Genomic DNA, 18,155 nt, shown 5'->3' on the forward strand with positions numbered 1-18,155 from the left:
TAACGAAAGAGAGGTGCGTGCTATTTCTTCCTAATTATTTTCTATTACTCTAGAGGGCATCAAAATATAGCGGAATTGGCCACAGAGTAAATATTCCCGCCCGAACTGACGTTTAGATTTTTTTTTCTAACCGGCCAGTGTGCATACCTATAGATCCATAACCTCTGTGCTGTCAAAAATGATTTTAAAAATTTTGCGCGACGGAGGCCTACATTGTGCAAGGTGCGAGCGTGACCGCGCTATATTGGTAGAAGAGCGCCGCTGCCGGTACAATGGAGTGCATACTACCCACATTTCTGTATCTGTGCTTCGACACGGTGTTCGTACTTGTGTCATTTTGCAGTGTGGGCCGAGATCTGTGTGGGTAGTTGGAAAACGCCATTTTGCCGCTGTGTGGTGTGTCTGTGTATAAAAGATATAGTGGTGTGTGTAGGCGAGGGTTGTGTGCGTCGAGGGTTGAAACGGACGCAGTAATGGTACGGTTAGCAAAAAAACTGTTTGAAATTCAATGCAGATTTATATTTTAGTTTTTTGGAGCTGGTACTGAAATTCGTTCAAGAGTTATAACAGATGATAGATGAATCTATTGTTTGAGCTGTCATGATGCTGCAACATGACCTATGTAGTTGTTGAACAACATTTTCAGACTCATATTGCTCCAATGTGATTGTGCATAAGCGGACAACAATCTATACCAACTCTTTCTCTTTCTTTTGAGTCAAATAGAGGATTTGGCTTTGTCTCCATACCTATTACGTAACACTAGTCGAATACCAATTAGTTAATTAACCTTCAACAGCCTCTTGAAGATCGATTTGTAACCTTTTTATAAGAACCTAACTGAAATGACCTTACTATTTTCAGCTTACACGAGAGTTCATTAAATGCAAATACCTTCACTTGCATATAATTCATCTAAAAAAAACATTAATTCTTACGAAAATTACTCAAAAAGAAAAAAAATAGACTAAATAGGAAATTTTATATTTGGCGCCCAACGTGGTGGAAACTAAAAACGATTTTTCTTCTGTAAATTAATGCTAAAAAAAACATTATCATAGCGTAGGTGTTATGCTTGTGTGTGTAGCTATAAATATTCTGACACATGCAAAACATTATAATTACACCTGATCCAAAATTGCCTTAAACTTTGAATATTTATACAAAATTCATCTCGGCAACTGATTCTTCTGTCGATACAACTAATCTTCGCCACCCTCCCCTAATAGGCCATCTCCTCCCGTTGCCATGGCAACAGTGCAAAATGGCTGCCGCCCTCCCCTCCGCCCCCGCGCGGGTATATAAGCGCCTTCGGGGAGAAAACTCCTCAGAGCGCCAGTACTAACGTTCTTGAACGCACGTCGTTCATTTTGTTTTTCGTTCGACATTCGATATTTTATTTTTCATTTATTTCACCTGCCAGGTTAGGCCTTCGAATCAATTCTCTTTTATTTTTCGTTTTTATTTTATTTTTTTCGTTTTTTATTAGTGTGGTTCGCCGCTGCTGCAGATGAGGTAAGTCATTTTCTTCTTTTTTCGTATTTCTCGCGTTTTTGACAGTTCGAAATTTGAATTTGAACTGCACTCCGGTGTCGGGCCGTTATTTTAACACGTGCTCAATTCGCTTATTGATTTTCCTGCAGATGAGCGGGGGGTAAAAATAGCATACTGCTCTCGCGCGGTTTACTCGAATATCAGCTTTGGGGCTTCGTCTTAAGGTTGCAAATCCTTTGCTCCTTTACGACCGACCGAGTCCGTTTAAGAAGTGAAAATAATTAATGTCAAATAGATTAATACGTATTAATAAAGCCGCTAGATAAGAAATCTGCCAGATATTGCTGGATTTTCGTTATTTTTGACGAATTCGAGGACGTTTCGTGACGAATTAGGCACAGCCTCCGTAACGATCGGCCGAGACTTGGTATCCGTTAGTGATGTAGGAGCTTGGCTTTGTAATACGCTATTTTTGGACTTACGACCCTTTGCGGTTCAGCCCTCGATGTTATATTTCAACGTGTAGGTGTTTTATACGGCTCATTTTGCGTTCGAGATATTTGCAAAGATTTTTGCAATGTCGCGTGGGTATTTTAATTTAAGACTTAAGTATTTATTTCGGTATTTTGCTTACGTGCTTGTTTTTGAAATGCCTTTTAAAGGCTCGATATAATATTTTTATAAACATAAGTTATTTTGGAATAAGTGAACTTTCACACTTTTGCGAACCTACATCATATTTTTCCACGTTTTTAAGCGCCATTTTCCATTTTCTTCGCTTGATGGCATATTTAGTTTCACAAAATATTGAAAGTCATCATAATAATGTCATCAAGCGTAGAGTAAGGTTTCTTAAGACCTGAATTTCTCCTTATTTTTAACCAGATAAGGTTATAAAAAGCATCAAACATTAAACTGATATCAAAACCATGGCAACTGGCCAAAAATAAAAAAATGGTCATTGGCCAGAAATAAACGTTATAAAAAAATGCACAATTGAGAAGCAACTCTCTTCGTTAAAAGATTTAAAAAGAAGGTTTGATTTCTTTTTTGAAACAATCATTCTGATAAAAAAAATTATTAATTCTAGTGGAATACTTAAAAGGTGAAGTTTTACTTCAAAAATACACAATATTAATCACCATAATTCTACAATTTTGGTTTCAAAGTTGTCAATGGGGTAATCGCCCGTGTGGAATTTTGTCTGTCACAGAAAAACTTTATCGCGCGCGTCCCTGTTTCAAATACCGGGATAAAAACTATCCTATGTCCTTTCCCGGGACTCAAACTATCTCTATGCCAAATTTCATCAAAATCGGTTTAGTGGTTTAGGCGTCAAAGAGAGACAGACAGACAAAGTTACTTTCACATTTATAATATTAGTATAGATGTTAGTATGGTTTTCCCAAATAAATAAACAAATTAACCCCGTAATTGAAGGGGTTGAGCCAAAATAATATTTTACGACTAAGTCTTAACAACTGGACTATACATTTTTAGAGCATCAATAAAATTGCTATTAGATACTATTAAAATTAAATGATATGATAACAGACTATTGAATAGTTATAAGTTTCATTCATAATTAATTAATGACGGGTTTCCATTCCAAAAATTGGTTTTATACCTTTAATTATGAATATTCATCCTTTATTGAACAACTTCAAGATTAAGCAAAAAGTATAATATCATTATCTTAAGTACTAGTTTTAGTACTAAGACGAATCTACCTCAATGCCAAGTTTCATCAATATTGGTTCAGCGGTTTAGACATGCCCGTATTAACAAACATTACTATGATGTCTCATAGTGCGCGTGGACGCACAGGGTTACACACGAACCAATCACAGAGCTCTATTCAACGCTGTGCGTTCGATTTGCTGCTTGACTTAAGCAAGCATCGTTTGTAAGTACATAAGGGCGTAACAGACACGTTACTTTATCATTTATAATAAACAACAAATAAAAGCATTACTCTAGCAATGCAACTAAAATTACTTATTTATGATACCAAAATCTCTGGGAACATGTTCCCAAAGCAATCCCATACAAAATGATTCACTCAAAGTAATGATCAAAGATTCATGATGTTATGTCCTATAAGTGAAAGAATAAATCATAGATACTGCTCTTTGGTAGAGCTAGCTATGTTTGGGAGAAAATCTATATCTTAATTTAAATAAAACTTAAAAGCGGTTTACTTAAATAAAGAAAAAGAAGATTTGAATTTGGAATGTAATTTTTTTTAAAGATTTTTAATTTCTCACATACGAGTAGAGCAAAACAAATGAAAAAAAAATCCGAATTGAGAACCTCCCCCTTTTGTTGAAGTTGATTAAAAAAAAGGTTATCCGTTCTTTTATAATAGAATCATTTTTGCCTACTTGTTATTTATTGAAATCTTCACATATTTTAGTTGATAATTAAATAAAATTGATACCTAACTATCAAAAGTTTAAAAAGTCATTTATTTTCCGCAAATAAAGCGTACTTAAAAATGTAATGTCGATTTTTTTTAAATATAATACATGTCAAATTTCTGAAATCTACTAATGAATAATGTTTTAATGATAACTTAATAAGGCGATTACATCTTCAAGGCAAGAGTAAGTAAAAGTCATATAAATATTTCGATTCTGATTCAAGGTGTGTTTGCTGTCAAATGCCTGCCTTTTGCTGGTTATGCTGCATAAAAATTTTTACGTGGTTTTTATTGCACTAAACCAATTATGTTTTTGATACATACTGTAAGTTATTACAAATAAACAAAATTGCAAAAGTATGATTTATTTTTCATAAAGGATCTTCCATATTTTCCCAAACCATAGTTACTTCTACGATTTGTTGTTTCCCCTAAAACCCCAGGGAGTAATATTTTGGATATCTGAGCATTCTGGACAGATCCCTCTTTACTTTCAATATCGTTCCTTGATTCAGTCATTTATTTCGAGTTCCCGAAGGGAGCTCAGCCGTGGGACTGGAAATTGGTGATATATTGGGATGAATTCGGTATGATGTACGATGCATGATGATCACACTACATCATATTCTATACTAGTTTGTACTGGTATCTTGGAATATGCGCCTATGTGCATTTTAGTTTGATAGGGAAAATATTCTGAAAATTTTATCCTTTTGATAAAATTTGCTTTTTATTATTTACTCGAAATTTGGCAAGTTTTCTACAATTTTAAATCGTTTACTTTAAAAATGTTTTATGAAACTCTAGTTATAAAAATAATTAGAGATTCTACATAATAATTACTTTCATGTTTTCTTTCGTATTTATTTATGAGAAATAAATCTCCTTTTAAATATTTTACGCAATATAAACAATAGACTCAAAAAGTAGCCTAGACTAAAAAAAATTATTCAAAAAAATACTAGAGCTAGAAAAAATACAACAAACTAACTCTAGAAACAAACCTAGAAAAGAACAAAAAAAGTAAATAGTGCAAAATATCTATTACCTACCTTTACTTAGTATATTTACCTTTTTGTTTTTTAATTATTTATACAGGGTGTTAGGTAAATGGGTATATGAGCCGACACTTGCCCATGTAAACATGGGCATATAAATGGTATGGTGAAGTCAGATATCATCATTTTAATTTTTTAAATTTTCATACAAAACAAATTTATAAAATCCGATTTGTATGAAAAATAAAATAATTAAAATGAAGATATCAATTTTCTGACTTCACCATACCATTTATATGACCATGTTAACATGGGCTAGTGTCGGCTCATATACCCATTTACCTAACACCCTGTATTGAGGTTCTTTTTTGTATATATTTTTTTTTCATTTTGTGCCAAATAAAGATATTCTACGAGTATCCTATTATCTAATATTGAAGACAGCCTATTTAGGGTATATTGTCATAAAATATTCATGTATGAAAATTCGATAGTTTTCTCAGAGATTGATGGTTGGGAGACATTGGAACTATTGGAATATCTTTTACACATTTTAGGGGGGATTGGGGGAAAAATTGGGGTGAAAATGACTACATTATTTTAGAATACGTAATGCGTATTGAATTGATTCTGTGTTTGTTACTTAGGCAAAACAAAAGTAGTTTTAAATGTAAAAGTAAACAATCATTTCTTTGACAATCAAGTCGTTTTTTGGTATGATATTGTTTTTTTTTGCAACAATTAACGACTAATTAAAAATATCTGATGTTTTTTTATCGAAAAACATTTGGTTTTGACTGAAAAATGCCTTATCCAAGTCAGTGGCTGTTAATAATAATATCGAATTTTAATAATTTATAAGTAACTTTATTGCACACAATATATTATTATTATCGGAATACAAAACGCGTATGTCATTCAATTGTAGTCAACCATTGTTTAAAGCAGAAATATTTTTATTTAAATAAGTAGAGTAAGGAAAAGATGCGCAAGAACTAAAACCTTTTCTTTTATTTTAAGTTTATTTACTGTAAGCTAAACAGTTTCTAAATAATTTTTAACTGATGAAAAATTGTCCTCCATTTTAAAAATTCCTTTTCAATAACTTTAGTGCAGTCAATCGCTCAATAGAAATCACATTTTTTCATTCAAGCCGCTCAATGATCAAGCAGTTAGAATCTTTTACTACAAATACAAATTCTACCACAATATTCAGTTACTTAGCTTGAAATTAATAGCTTCTGTAGGTAATTTTAAGACGAAATTGGTTGGTCAACAATGAGTGAGACCTCAATTGATGACTACGTGATCCTTCGGTTACAGAGCAGATAACTGTCAAGTTTGTGATTACACAAGTTGGTGTGGATTATCATGGATTACTTTAAGTTATTGACACACAGCTGGCGAGATATGAAAACAAAATTTCATACAAATTGGGTATTTTTTGAGTAAAGAGTCATCATCATCATCATCATCTCAGCCATAGGACGTCCACTGCTGAACATAGGCCTCCCCCAATGCTTTCCATGTTGCCCGGTTGGTAACGGCCTGCGTACAGCGCCTTCCTGCTACCTTTATGATGTCGTCGGTCCACCTTGTGGGTGGACGTCCCACGCTGCGTTTTCCGGTACGCGGCCTCCACTCCTGTCTCTCTTCCTCCACTCTGAGTAAAGAGTAGCATCTCAAATTTCGAACTCCTCCTATGTTCTTCTGATTAATTTCGTTGCGGGTCCAATGACTGTTTAACTTTCCCCCGGGACAAACTTGACCTTCATTGGTTGGGTTTTTATGGCGGTCAAGCTGTAGATTCTAGCTACACAGGAGTTGCAGTGGTGGGAATGAGAGGTGGGAATAGTCCTGTAGCTCAAATTAATGTAATTCGAACCCACAATCTTTCGCTTGCCAGGCGAATGCTCTGACCATCTGAACTACTTATGCCGGATTGCTTCAATCCCAATCCAAATCCGTTCAACTTTTTGATTTTGGACCAAAAATATATAAAACGTGGATGTCTTTTAGATCTCAAATACTACGACGTACAGTGGTGCTACAGCTTTGGTGCCATAGTAACAAATGCTAAGGCGGACGTGTTCTGTCAGAATAAGCACAGCACTTTTTTTTGTTGGCCGGCACTTTTGTTTTTGACCAAAAATATATGAATCGTGGATAATGTCCTTTTAACCTGTTTTTAGTCAAAACATTCTTAGATTGCTGTTTTAACATTGTTTAAAAGAATAAATAAATTTAATAAATAAATAAATATTGATTTAAGCTAGAAGGATTGACAAAAATACTATTTAAACGTAAGAAAGTGTAATATCATGACTTCCTTTGTATGTCTTCGGCTGTAACCGTCTGTATGTATTTTTAAATTAACAAAGCAGTGGGTCTAGACAAAGTGCAAATTATAATCGCAAACCAGTCGAAAAGTGGTCGAAAAGCCCCTTTTTTGTATGGAGTTTTGACGGATTCGATTTTCGATTCGATCAAAAAGTGCGTTTTGTCTAGGGGGCAGATATTTTTTGATGAACAAACATTGTTAGACCAAAAGTGTTGTCCAGACAGTCTTCTAAAAATTATCGATGGATAGATTTTGACTAAAAATATAAGGGTCATAAGTTCAACGACCGTGACCGTTAGGTGAGCGGGAGCAGATCAATATGCAGCGTCTGTGAGCTAGTGATGGGGTGAGGTGTCGAGGAACGGGAGCAAGTATCGATAAAGTTTATTTTTAGAGTCCAATTTATGGGCTTGGGATGAATCAAGTCACACATATCTATACCTAATATAAAAATGAATCGCAAAATGTGTTGGTAAGCGCATAACTCAACAACGCCTGGACCAATTTTACCAATTCTTTTTTTTAAATGTTTGTTGAAGTCCAAGGATGGTTTTTACAGCGAGAAAAGTTTGAATGATTTCCGGGTAAACCCTAAAAAACTCGAAACTTCCACCTCTAAGGGTAAAACGGGGTCCACGCGTACGAAGTCGCGGGCGGCCGCTAGTTACAAATAAAAGTGACAAATATACATTTGTGACTAAGAAAAACATGACATTAGCTAAACAGAGCCAAAAGCGATACGATTTTGGCATTCAATGCTAAAGAAGAATTTTTACATTATAGAAATTAACATTTTTTTATATGCTCCGCCAAATATCTCTTCTATTTTTCGTTTCGTTTTCTGCTACTTATGTCTCTATCATCATGAAGTGAGGTCTTGTAAAGAAATAAAAACATCAATCATAAACCTAAAACGAATAAAAATCTCAAAAAAAGTATAAATTTATAACTTTCAATCGAACAATTTTAGTTACAACACTTCTGAATTACCTTCGTCTTAATATCCCATTAAAATTTTGCATTAGACCGGCTACCAAAAACTATCACCCAAAATATCGGATATCTTATTAGCGCGGTTACCCAAGAAAACGGGGAATTATCGGTTTTGCCACAATTTTCAAGCAATTACCCCAACTGATGGACTTAGACATGAGACTAATTGAGTTTGGTGATAGGATTTGACCACTTGCAAGATGTTTAAGGACATCATTGAAAGTTTAGATACACCGGTACCTAGTTTCTTAAGTAAACTAAAATACAACGGTTTAATTGGTTACATTAATTTGATAATTTGTCACTTTAAATAATACTTTTATTTTTTTAACTCTAATTTATTTCATGATGAGATATTAGATGTTCTCAAAAAATAGCATTATAATCTTAAAATCTAGCTTGTAATCATCATCACCAAGTCATTTAGTTTCCACTGCAGGAGCGTGACCCTCTCTATTTACGAAAATCATAACTGAGGATTTAGCTTCGGCTCCTTAATGTACGAAAACTTTATTTATTTTCAATATGTCATTAAATAAATTAAGCTTACACGTCCCAACATAATGTTTCAAAATTATCCCTTTATATTTTTCGCTTGTCCTTTACATCCCAAGAACCTGTCACTACTTCAGGACAAAAATTGTTTTGCACTGGCTTTGCTCAGAAAAAAAACATATCAGAACCTAAAGATATAAACACAGAAACTGTAGATATATAAAACAGATACAGTTAACAAGCCCATGTTTTGACCCTCTTCACTTAGGCGAGGGGTTTGTGTCCAAAAGTGCATGTTCATTGTTATTCCAAAGACCCTCCAAATCGAATTGTAAGACTGGTCGCATTAGCACCTGTACTCCGTTTGATAAATCTGTTGAAAGAAAATTTAATTTGATAGGATTTGTGATGTTGAAGCATTTTGAGGATAGTGGTAGATATAATTATGATGAAGAGCTTGTCTTATTAAACTACATTTTAGTGGTATCATGTATTTTTCTATCATGAGTTGAATTTGTTGCAAAATTATTAACGTTTCTAATAAATCTTTGAAGCCTTTTGGTGCTTTTGGTCTTCAATTTTAACACTATATTTTCTCATAATTATTACTGGATAAATCCACACGACTTATTTGTAGGTACTACACAAAAATTAACGTTTTATAGGTAACCTACAATTTTATATTTCTTATCTGTGAGAAGTAACTTTTTCCAGAGGTTCTTAGTCGTTCGTTCGTTTCAGCCGAATGACGTCCACTGCTGGACAAAGGCCTCCCCCAAGGATTTCCATAAAGACCGGTCCTGCGCCGCCCGCATCCAGGCACTTTCCGCGACCTTCCTCAGGTCGTCGGTCCATCTAGTGGGAGCCCTACCCACTGTAGATAATGTATCTATAATACCAAATAGTGAAATCGTTATATCATCACAAAAGACAATTACGTGAACTTAATTAATAAACTAATCACCCTACACTTTATTACATAAAAATTGCAACCCTTTTACAAATGGCCGAGTATCTCCACCGTCCGACCTAAAAACGCCATTATTTCAAGTGATAAATCAAAACTAAATTACAGCGCCATCTACCGGTGACGTGGCCATTTTAAAGTGTTTAATAAGTTTAATAAAAGTCACATCTCAGAGACATTAATCGGAAAAGGGGTGTATAACTAAATTTGGCCTTTGAGATGCTTTTCGCTGTCAATTAAGAGTCAAGAAATTGATTGGGAGCCGTCTCCGGGTTTTACTTGGGAGTTACAACTGATTATATTTTAGTATGATCATTTAGCTGTTCATTTATTATAAAATAGCTTTCCGCCCGCGGCTTCGCCCGCGTGGAATTTTGTCTGTCACAGAAAAACTTTATCGCGCGCGTCCCTGTTTCAAAAACCGGGATATAAACTATTCTATGTCCTTTCCCGGGACTCAAACTGTCTCTATGCCAAATTTCATCAAAATCGGTTCAGTGGTTTAGGCGTGAAAGCAAGACAGACAGAGTTACTTTCGCATTTATAATATTAATTATAGATAATAATTTCAAATCATATTACTTAATCAGTACGACTTATGCCTTTCCGAGGGCGCACACGTCCCAAAATATAGCTTGCTCTAGCATCACTTCAGGACAAAATATTGGCGATAAGAAGTTGGAAACGTCATGAGCTGTTATATTTTAACTTTTAAACAAAATGACGCGTCCTATGGTTCGACAATGGGAATTTATTAACTCAGAAGTTTTGGTGTCGATGTTTAGATGACTCACATAGTACTCGTATGAAATTAAATAGATACTTTAAGCTAACAGTTTGGTTAAAACCTCCTTCTGTCGCAGTCGGGTAAAAAATAGGACTACTTGCTTCACAAAACGTTTTAGATTAAATTGTGGATTTATAGACTTTTTGTCTGGAGAGTGTTTGGACTAACCTTAATAGGATTTAAGACACTAAACAATATAAAAATAATTAAAAATAAATGTAATAAAAAAAAAACAATTAAAAAATATACTCAAATGATTAAGACGCTTTAGGCGTTCTTGATTACTATTCTTGCAATCCTATTAATACACACACTACAGAAGAAATAATGTCTTTTGTCACCTTTCAAGTACTTAAAAAATATATAATATTTAGTTCAAAACTAAGTCTCACGTGGAAGTTTTCTAGCTTTCTATTCAATAGAATATTCAAAATTTGATAAATCGTACCAAACAAGTTTTCTTATTTGTACTTTAAATAAAGATAGAAGAAAAGAAGAATTTAGAATGTATAAGTGCCTCTTAAACGTACACAAAAGTACTATAGTACTTTTTATGGACTTTCCTAAGTCTGTATTAATATCTTGGGAATAGTGTAGCTTTCTTATTATTAGGTGTGCCTAATTTAAGTTCTAGCATTTTATAGTGGTATAAATTGAATCATAAAAGGCTCATCTTACAAACTTTTTACAATTGGATTACATTATTAATGACCTGGCAGTTGGCACATAATGCATTAAGGTTATTTTTAGAATTAGGTATATGTTCCTACAACAAAAGCTTACAATTTGATTTCAATATTCAATAGAAAAAAAAACAGTATAAGATGCAAAAATCTTTTCGTCTTGGGCTAAAACATTGTTTGTTCCGGCGTTTCTTCTCAGCACTTGCCATAATTATGTTTGTCTCGAAGCGCTGGTAGGGCCCAAAAGATAAGGAGACATGTAAAGTGCCCCATAAGGGCTACCTTTTCTTTTTTATTTTTTACTACATTTTGACGTTCATACGTGCCACTTGTGGTCTAAACTGAATTATTATTTTTGATTTTGATTTTTATTTATTTTAAATATGGATAAAAACTTAATAATATAAATGAATTAAAGCATTCTACATTCTATTCTAAATATAAATGAATTATTTAAGCACTAACATCGACTTGTATCCTATATTAATATCGACTTATCGATGTACTTTCATCGACAAATCCCATCACTATCACTCCCCTCGCATTCCGCGCGTGTGTGCGTACTGATTGCTGGTACGAGTACAGCGGCGTACTTGCAAACTATACAAGGATTTATTGCTCTGAGGCAGGGTATGAATTAAACCTATGGCATATATATATGGGGAATTTAGCCAAAGGACCACATAAAGGCTTTGAACCTTGGTCTAATCACTAAGGAAAAGATTTATAGCTAATAAACTATAGGTGGACCGACGACCTGATAAAGGTAGCAGGAAGGCGCTGGATGCAGGCCGCTACTAATGCGATGTGGAAGTCATTGGGGGAGGCATAATTATGTTCAGCAGTGGACGTCCTGTGGCTGAAATGATAGTGACGATAATGATAGCTATAGCTGGCCCGGCGAACTTTGTACCGCCAAGTTAATGTGACATGAGGTGTCAGTTGAGGAAAATGGCGGAGCAAATTACATAATTTAACATTTACATTGTTATCGAAATTTTCATACGAATCTCTTAGATTTTTAAGTTCTTCATCATCTTCAATACCGTCAGATCTTTCTGGGTCTTTTAGTCTTCACTGCAGGAGTACGACCCTCGAATTTACCAGAGGCAAGAGGATTTGTCCTACACTCCCCACGCTGGCCAGACGGGTTGGAAAGACCTGAAATTTAATGTTCGCTTGTCGCTTAGTCACCTCTTACGACATCCAGTAGAGTAAGGGTAGATCTATTCCACTCTTTTGGAACCATACGGCTCTTTGACTTGATGTCCTATGTCCCATATATGGGATACAGGGCGTCCATAACAGTCCTCCATCGCGTTCGGTCAGCTTCGCGCTTCGCTCCCAGTCTTGCCGATTTTCTTCGCCTCGTCTGCTACAGGCGCAGTTTACTGGGCAAGTTTGTTTGGGGCGACTCGTTTGCGTTTTCCTTGGGGTCTTTACTACATTTTCTCCCATTATAATACCTACGTGTGGGTAATTTTAGATTTAGCAAATCGTAGTTCCCACCCCAAACTGTTTTATGGTAGTTCTCTAGTCTCTACTCGCCCCTCTATGTCTCTCAGTTTAATTCTCACAGCTCTGATAAGTTAGCAGTTCGTTTAGATGAATGATTCAAAGATTTTGATCGTCTGAAATCAGGAATATTATAACCTAACTTTTTAACTTTGCCCGCGACTTTGAACGCGTGAAAATATGTACTTTGAACCATTTTTCCCGTTTTTACAACATTGAGGTCAGATCGGTATATAACTCAAAGGTGACTGACTGACTGACATAGTGATCTATCAACGCACAGCCCAAACCACTGGACGGATCGGGCTGAAATTTGGCATGCAGGTAGATGTTATGACGTAGGCATCCGCTAAGAAAAGATTTCACGAAACTCCACCCCTAAGGGGGTAAAACGGGATCCACGCGTACGAAGTCGCGGGCGGTCTCCAGTCAATAATATTATGAACTCTAGCTGTGCCAGCGACTTTGTTTGACGCGTGAAAATATGTAGTTAGACCAATTTTTCCCGTTTTTGCAATTTGTAAGGATGTCTGGATGTTTGTTACTCTTTCCTGCAAAAACTACTGAACGGATTTTGATGAAACTTCTCAGTATTATTGTTTATAACCCAGAATAACATATAGGCTATAATATAAGGCTATAATTTATGACGATCTGTGACAACCTAAATTTCATGCGGGTGAAGCCGCGGGACAAAGCTAGTATCTTATATTCTGGTTGATCTTCCACTTTAACTGTGCCTTTGATCTCAGAACCACATGATTTTATTTAGCTCTGTGATTTGGATGTAGTAATAAAATATAATAATAGTTATTATTTTCTGGGAACACAATAAATAATTGAATGTTATGAAAATATGATTTCTTAAGGTTTAATAAGAATTTGTGTGAATCAAGGCTTTATTATGGTTGATTCTTATGGGTGATCTAATGATGAAAAGTAAGTATACGTTTGTTTGAGTAGATTCAAACTGAAAACCAGGGTCGTGGCCTTCCTCACCGTAGGCCACGGCATATTATTATGCTGAGTGGAGTCCTTATAATTTTCTTCCATCTTTAGTGGGGGGAAACTTATTTTTTGACTAGCTGTGGAATTAAATATTATTTTTATCCCGTTTTTGCACAATTTTTGATGAGGTTTTTTTAAATAGATAGAGTGATTCAAGAGGAAGGTTTTTAAGTATCTTTGTACTTTGGCGGGTCGCTAATTATGTAAATATACATTTAAATAAATGTAAGCAATTAAAACATTACACGTACGTAATTATCCTCACTCCACAAAAACATACTTTATTGTTTGTTAAAACATCAATTTAACTTGACAGAAACGTAAACTTGACGTTAATTATCACCTGAGTGTCTCAAAAATATCCGGTTCTATCCGGTAACCGAACGGGGTGCAAATTACTTGCCCCAGGCGGGGTGAATCCCGCCCCCGCCCTACTGGGGTGAGTGAGGGAGATATGCAGCTGGGATGTAGGTATTGTGCTGCTTTAAATAACTATAAAAATGTTATAAGTAGATATTTTGAGATATCAGTCATAGAATTTAGTAAAAATTCAGTAAGACTAGGCGCAGATCAGCGATTTTTAGTTGGCCAATAGTTTTTTTTATAATATTTCAATATTTTTTCAAAAATGAGTAGGTTACATATTTTCCTTAAATACGGGGTGTATTTAAGGAATAGCTCTCGCAAATGGAAGACACGATTGATTAGATATTAAGAGTCCAAAGAGAACATCTCATCCCACACAATGACCTTTCAGGTGAATGCTTACCTTAATGGACGTCAATAATCTGTCAAATTTGACATGTCATAATGCGTCATTTTTATTTATTTGTGGGGGGTAGATGAACAAAAACAAGTTTTAAATTAATGCTTATTAATTACCAGATTCTGTACAGCTTTAAAAAAAACCAACTAAGCAGTATGTTCTTTATCACCTTTGCCTGTTCGACGTTCCAAAAAATGACCCCTCACTAAACTGACATTTTAAATTTTCCCGCCATTGTTCGATCCAAAATGGCCGCTAACTAGGTCCTGCAAATGTCAAGACATTCACGGGTAGTTGGTCCATTTGTAAATACCATGACTTTAAGGGGGTTGGTTTCACCTTTAGTTTTTTTTGGGGTAGAAGAACGAGTAGGTATGGTGTCAAGCCAACGTGGTATTTGTTTGGTTATACTATGTCCCTTGATACTATGCTATAATTAGGAAGGAAGGAAGTAGACTTTATTGAACACAGTAAGCACAAATTATAAACAATAACAACACAAAACTAATATAGAAAATAGTGGGCCACTGTGTCAATAGGCCCGCTCAGTATTTATCCTGACATGCTCGTAAGCCTTACGAGCATGTCAGGACAGGATAAATACTGAGCGGGCCTATTGATATACGACGTAAGGGCATGTCAAGAAATAGTCCCCCTTTAAAGTTTATAGAGCTATAGTTGGGCTTAGATTGTTACAATTTTAATGTAATTTAAAGGTAGGTACATCTATCTCTCTACCCAAAAATGAATAATAATATATGTGAGAATTGGAGAAAGTGGAACAATTTCCAAAATTTCAGTTTTTTGAGCACCATGGGAGTACTTAGCACAATATACTTAGTTTTCTGGGTTGGATACTTGGGTGTATAAGTACTACTATCTCAGGGAACCTAGCAACATCAATAAAAAACCGTGGATACGTCATGCGCGTTTGTGAATATTGATCTGGTAGCAGGCAGATGTTTTCTTAAGATAGGTAGCTATCTCCAATGTAACTATCTATTTCAAGTAGTAAGTGTTGTAATACCCAGCTTAATACCTTCATAAGATATTAACTCGATCGTTAGTTTAGACTAAATTCGCCAGTTTCGTTTTATTACACTTAAAATGGCTGAAATTAAATCGGTTTGTTATAAATTTAAGACGATTAGATGACTGCTAACCGTTTTTGAGTTTAATTCTTATGTCCCCTGACTTCCATTTTTCAGAAATCCCAATCCCAACTATCCCAACTAATATTATAAATGCGAAAGTAACTCTGTCTGTCTGTCTGTCTGTCTGTCTGTTACGCTTTCCCGCTTAAACCTCGCAACCGATTTTGATGAAATTTGGCATAGAGATAGTTTGAGTCCCGGGAAAGATACATAGGATAGTTTTTATCCCGGTTTTTGAAACAGGGACGCGCGCGATAAAGTTTTTCTGTGACAGACAAAATTCCACGCGGGCGAAGCCGCGGGCGGAAAGCTAGTACAAAAATATTTTCAATGAATTTGCCAAAATTCATCGCTAATGTTTAAAGCGAGCGAAGAAACGAGCAAAAGCTAGTTAAAATCAAATAGGTTCAGACGCAATACAATGTCCAAAAGATTTCTTATGTCCCCGTTGAGAATGAAACCTAAGATCGACCAAGACAGTCCACTGGAATGGACTTACCAAATATTATCAACCACCAAAACTTCAGCGTCCAAAAATCACAAGCACGCGAACTATCTCAAGCAACCAATACAAATCGGGGAGGTAATATTCCAGCCATTCCCCGGTAGATGGCGCGAATTCAGAACTATCTACCGCATAGTTGGAAACTTGAATTTATGCCAAAATTTATACGTAGACAAACTTCGGCTGGAGACTAAAGATTAGAGTGTATATTGTTTGAGACGGCTTGCGGTTGTATCAAAAGGTAGTTTTTGAGGTTAGACTGTTTTATGTATCGTTTGTGCGGTTTTGCATAAGTTTCGTAGCGATTTTGGAACGGTTTTTGAAGGAATTGAATGTTTAATAAACATTTTGACCGAAAGGCGTCGATATTCAGTTTGGATGGGTTAAAAGAAAAATAGTTTTTTGATCATTTTTCTCTTATTAAGAGCCTTCCTCAAATATTTAAACACTTTTATTTAAAAAATTAAACACTTTTATTTAAAAATTTAGTTCTCGACAAGTAATTGTAATAGATGTTTAATCCATTTTTTTAATAACTTAAGAAAATCGAAATGCACTAAATTTAGTTTGAGATGCGACTCATAATGCTAGAAAATTTTAATAAAAAATAAAATTATCATAGATTCCATGTATAATCTCAATTTTTATAAAATGTATGTTTTCATCTGAATTTTAAGCTTTTTTTAAAACCGCATCTCTTTCCTACCTTCGTGAAAAAAAATCAACGAATAGAATCACTGCCAGATTTCCCGCCACAACAATGTCAGCTGTCAAAACTTGATTGACAACTAAGGCGAAAAAAGGTAAAAGTTATCCAAAGCGAAAACGAAAAAGTTACATACAAGAAAAAACATACATAACTTACATTATAATAGAAGATAAATTAATTATCTTTCTATCTTCAACTGAAATTATTAAATCAAGAAAATAATAATTGTATATGATTTTTTATGTTTTAAGTTAACTGACCAAAAAATTTTTTGAAATTTTTAAGATTTTAGAATCCTTGAAATTACTTTCAATAATTTAATATTATTAAATATTCTTCCTAATAAAAAAAATACAGCAAACATTATTTTTTCCACGTGCAAAAAAATTTAAAAAGTGAAGTTAATGTTCATTTTGGTTTTTTCTTTAAAAATCACCAAAATAATAAATTGAGCAACCACAAAAACGGCACATTGCATCGTAATGAAAACAACATTGGAGGCGCCGGGTATCGATCCCGGTACCTCTCGCATGCTAAGCGAGCGCTCTACCATCTGAGCTACGCCCCCGGTGACCGGAGCGGCGAAATTTCTGTACTAGTTCGACTGTTCACGAACTCATACGAGTGGGATGGGAAACATTTTATTCAATGTTTTGTATTGTATTTTATTTGTATGTTGTTTAACTTGAGTCATTTATGTGTAAAATTAACACTAAGTATTTGACAATCGCACATAGTGTTATGTGAGATGCAATCTGATGGTAAATTAGGCATTTTCTCCATCCATAAAATTAAAATTCGGTAGTTTTCGCGTGTAAGAGTAAAAAATTATGTATCCATCCTTACAAACTTTCACACTTGTGCTTCCTCGTGGATAAAAAAATAATTTATAACACTATAGTAAGGATGTAGTAAGTATAATTTTCTCCGTAAAGTACCAAAACCTCAGTCCCACGGCATGATTGTTAAAAACCAAGTTTAGTGGAGGGCCATCGGAAAACGAGTTCCACCATTAATTAGAAAAAGTTTCGATAGCCGTTGATAATTGGTGACAGAAACGGCGGCCATTTTGCGGAGGCATTTTTCAAGTTGGCTAGTTAGATCCGGTTACGGCCGGTTGAGGGCGCTTGACAATTCGATTTTTTAATTTCTAATTTGAAAATCGAACGGCAAACTTTGAGAGGGCTTGTAGTTTTTTTATTTGTAAACTGCCTTTATTAAGCGAAATTGGACTTAAAATTGTTTGGTCATTGCAACTTACCGGCGTCATTTAAATTGAGTGTTACAAAACTTACAAATCATCATCATCATCATCTCA

General features: G+C 34.9%; 1 non-coding gene across 1 annotated transcript; it reads right to left on the reverse strand.

Annotated features, from left to right (window-relative positions):
• Positions 1 to 17,332: 17,332 nt before the first annotated feature.
• Positions 17,333 to 17,405, reverse strand: TRNAA-AGC (transfer RNA alanine (anticodon AGC)). The gene has a single exon. It is a non-coding gene; the product is annotated as a tRNA-Ala (tRNA).
• Between the last annotated feature and the right edge of the window lie 750 nt (positions 17,406 to 18,155).

Source organism: Ostrinia furnacalis, unplaced genomic scaffold (assembly GCF_004193835.3).
Source record: "Ostrinia furnacalis isolate ACB-3 unplaced genomic scaffold, ASM419383v2 OfSCF1534, whole genome shotgun sequence".
In the NCBI taxonomy this organism is placed as follows: domain Eukaryota; kingdom Metazoa; phylum Arthropoda; class Insecta; order Lepidoptera; family Crambidae; genus Ostrinia; species Ostrinia furnacalis.